Below are 3962 nucleotides of genomic sequence, written 5' to 3'. Positions count from 1 at the left end.
TCAATTATAGAGGTGGAATAAAAACTCAACAAGTTTAATTCCATGACAAACAGACTGTATGATAGTGTATTTTAATATATATGATAAATTCAAACTGACATAAATTAATCATGTATCACAAGGGACAAACACAGTTTTTACAATTACATGTACATCAGTTATGCTTTTCAAGAAAAATTGAAAAAAATATGAAACATCTAGAAATTTTAAATCTTCATATACTACTTGTGTATGAAGTAGAACATGCTTATAGAAACTTGACAAGGAAAAATATTTCATAAAAAACTTAAATTACTTAGAACCTCAGTAACAACTAAAAGAAGGAAAAAGTGTTGCATACAAAGATAAAACTAAATTAGATAAGCAAGAAGCCCATGGGCCACATCACTCACCTGAGTAACTTTGGCCATTATGTTATTAAACAGATTTCCCCCTAATACCTATCTTGACCTTTCCCAATCCCCAGCGGTCATGATCCAAGCAATTTAGAATCTACACTAGTAACACTACCCCAGGATGCTTCCACAGAAGTTTTAGCTTTTCTGGCCCAGTGGTTCTTGAGAAGATTTTTTTATGACCCCACCCTATTTTTGTATATTCTTGACAATTTCCCCTCGGAAAGGGACTTTATTTTTATAATTTAAACTCCCAATACCCAAGGATGTTTTGTACTAAGTTTGGTCATAATTGGCCCAATGGTTCTCAAGAATAAGCTGAAAATGTGAAAAGTTTACAGATGAATGGACAGTCAGACAGATGGACGATGGACAACAGGTGATCAGAAAATCTCATGAGCTAAAAACTGCAAGGCCTGCTATGTAAATCAAAGGAGAGAAAATATAAAAGAATTTAGATTTAGCATATTGTTATATTTATTTATAATCTAAAACACTAAAAAATAAGAATGTTACAATGAGATCACTTTATCTTTATTAGCAATTTTCAAACTAAAATTAGATATCATTGAGATGGTGGGCATCTCAAAGGGTCCCACTTTCAGCAATGAACATAAAAATGTAAAGTTACTGAAAGGGGTTTTAACCTTGACTCTTGGCCTAGAAACTTTGTTCAAGGTCACTACATATCCATTGACCAGTGGCACTCTGTGAGAGAAGTATTAGCCACATTGGACCAAGGGGAGAAAGCATATGCTCTGGACAAGGATTCACAATAAAAAAAATTACCTCCCTTTCTCTTAAGCTTAGATATTCAGACAAGCACTGATTTACCTCTCTTGATATTTTTGCTTAAAAATCCAATCTTTAACTTTTCTAAATTAAAAAATATAATATACAGATACAAAAAAAACATTCAGAAACAAGATGTGTTTGTGAAACACTATGCGCCCGGCGGCAACAAAGTTAAAAAAATCTATCTTTAGCATATAGGTCACAGTCAAGGTCACAAGGTCATTGACCTTGGTGTCATTTAAAAGAACTTAATCGGTGGAGTATGCATACTAAATAGGAAGTCCCTATCTCCTATGGTTCAAAAGTTATGGCAAACAGAGAAAAAAGCTATTTTTAGCATATAGGTCACAGTCAAGGTCACAAGATCATTGACCTTGTCATCGTTTGAAAGGACTTTATTAGTGGAGTAAGTATACAAAATATGAAGTCCCTATCTCCTATGGTTCAAAAGTTATGGCAAACAGTGGAAAAACCTATTTTTAGCATATATTATAGGTCACAGCCAAGGTCACAAGGTCATTGACCTTGATGTCATTTGAAAGGAAGTTATTAGTGGAGTAAGTATACCAAATATGAAGTCCCTATCTCCCATGGTTCAAAAGTTATGGCAAACAGTGGAAAAACCTATTTTTAGCATAGAGGTCACAGTCAAGGTCACAAGATCATTGACCTTGTCGTCGTTTGAAAGGACTTTATTAGTGGAGTAAGTATACCAAATATGAAGTCCCTATCTCCTATGGTTCAAAAGTTATGGCAAACAGTGGAAAAAGCTATTTTTAGCATATAGGTCATAGCCAAGGTCACAAGGTCATTGACCTTGATGTCATTTGAAAGGACTTTATTAGTGGAGTATGCATACCAAATATGAAGTCTCTATCTCTTATGGTTCAAAAGTTATGGCGAAGGTTAAAGTTGACAACAGACAGAAAGACAAACAGACAAACAGACAGGACAAAAACAATATACGCCCGGGATCTATCAATCCGGGCGCATAAAAATAACGTAGTATATGAAAAGTTGTACAATAATGTAGTACAATAATGTAGTATCACAACTTTGAGTGATCTGCTGTGGATGTCATATGATCATGAGTTATCCTTAATGAGTTATGTACTCAGCATGGTACACTGAATCCCGAGAATTAAGCTGTTTACGGTGTCCATCACTTTGTAGATATATAATAATGTACTCAGCACTATCCATTGAATTCTTTGAGTTGAGTTATTTAGTGTGTCCATCACTTGCAGTCCAAACCTTAAATTATACTCTCTGCACTATTGTTGAAGCATATTTGTCTGCTGTCAAAGAAACATGAAATTGATGGCAGTCTGCCTGTAAAAAAAAGAAATCACAAGGACTCAACATAAATATTAATAAAATCTTAATAAATGAAAAATAGCTAACATATTTCTACAGAATAGAAGGATTTTGCAGAGCTTGTACATGTGTCTTACCTTTATTTTCAGGTCCCATAGTTGATCTCTTTGGAGTCTTGAGGAATCATGTTGATCTGCTTTTGGAAACAGGATCAATGCCAGCATAACCACCTGCCTATTAACAAAAAGACACTAAGAATCCAAGCAATGAGAGAGTCAAAATCTCCTCTAATTCACATAATGCAAGGTCTAGAGCTTTACATGCATCTGATCTGACTAACCATCAATTTTAGGTTAGACAGTATCAAGTCCTTACTATCCACATTCTTGTTAACTGATTGAGATCAGTCTCATCTTCTACTTGATAACGAAAAAAACATGAACAAAAATACCTTGTGCCAAAATGTTCACCTGAGTCACCTTGACTTTGTCATCAAAAGAAAAATTCTTAATTCATATTTTTTTTACTAATCCTAGTCCAAAGGGATCATGATGTAACGTAATTTTAAACAACACATCCTCGGGATGCCCTATTGTTATTGCAACACAGTCTTGCTGTTGTGCAGCAGAAGTAAATCCCCCTGGACCTATGATTTGATAAGTGTATAAAGAAAATTTGTAAATTGCAAAAAATAAATCTTTTTACCCACTCCTTAATCAGATATTGGCTGCTGTACAAAACTTGGCAATAGACTCTTCTTTTTCTTCACTTGGTCAGCACTGGTCCTCTTCCCTTGTCAAATTCCTTGAAAATACTTGATGGAGAGAAGATAAGCAATAATACAAAGCAATGTAATAATCACAGAAATTCAAATGAAAATAAAGTTCTCGCAAATAAAAAGTGATTTACAGTATTCCCCTGTCCATTTTGATCCACCATTGGGGCCCTGCCCTACACCTGGGAGTCATGATTTGAACAAACTTAAATCTACACTACATGAAATTGCTACTGTATACATATCACCTGAGTCATGACATATTTGTTTCTGAGAAGATTTCTAAAAATATTTCCAATATAATCCAATGTAAAACTTTGATTGTCCAATGTTGCCAAACCTTTTTCCGGTTGACATGATTTAAACAAAATGAAATCTTCACTACCAAAAAGGATGATTTGCTATCAATATAAGTAATTGTGGCTTGAGAAAAAAAAGTATATCCCTACATACTGTAGATTCCTAAATATGTGTGTGGAATTAATTTTCGCATAATTTCGTGAGAAGCACCACACACAAAATTAAATTACTCACCTTTATTTTTATGGCGCTGAAATCTATGTAAATTCTCTTAACCAATCATGCATTTGCGAATTATTATTCTTGTGATTTGACAGTGAAAAGCCTATTCGCGATAATTACTCGCGAAAAATAAGGAATCTACAGTATTATATATATTT

The 3962-nt window shown here is 34.0% G+C and overlaps 1 long non-coding RNA gene across 2 annotated transcripts; it reads right to left on the bottom strand.

Moving 5' to 3' along the window:
- Window positions 1–2351: 2351 nt before the first annotated feature.
- Window positions 2352–3378, bottom strand: LOC134234569 (uncharacterized). Of its 2 annotated transcripts, none has more exons than XR_009985202.1 (3): window positions 3213–3378; window positions 2645–2741; window positions 2352–2522 (listed from the first exon to the last, which is right to left on the bottom strand). It is a non-coding gene; the product is annotated as an uncharacterized LOC134234569 (long non-coding RNA). The 2 variants fall into 2 exon arrangements; XR_009985203.1 differs by having other exon boundaries at window positions 3217–3378.
- Between the last annotated feature and the right edge of the window lie 584 nt (window positions 3379–3962).

Source organism: Saccostrea cucullata, unplaced genomic scaffold, assembly GCF_032062105.1.
Source record: "Saccostrea cucullata isolate Sc308-1 unplaced genomic scaffold, CSIRO_AGI_Scuc_v1 ctg3879, whole genome shotgun sequence".
In the NCBI taxonomy this organism is placed as follows: domain Eukaryota; kingdom Metazoa; phylum Mollusca; class Bivalvia; order Ostreida; family Ostreidae; genus Saccostrea; species Saccostrea cuccullata.
This window is presented reverse-complemented; position numbering and strand designations above follow the sequence as displayed.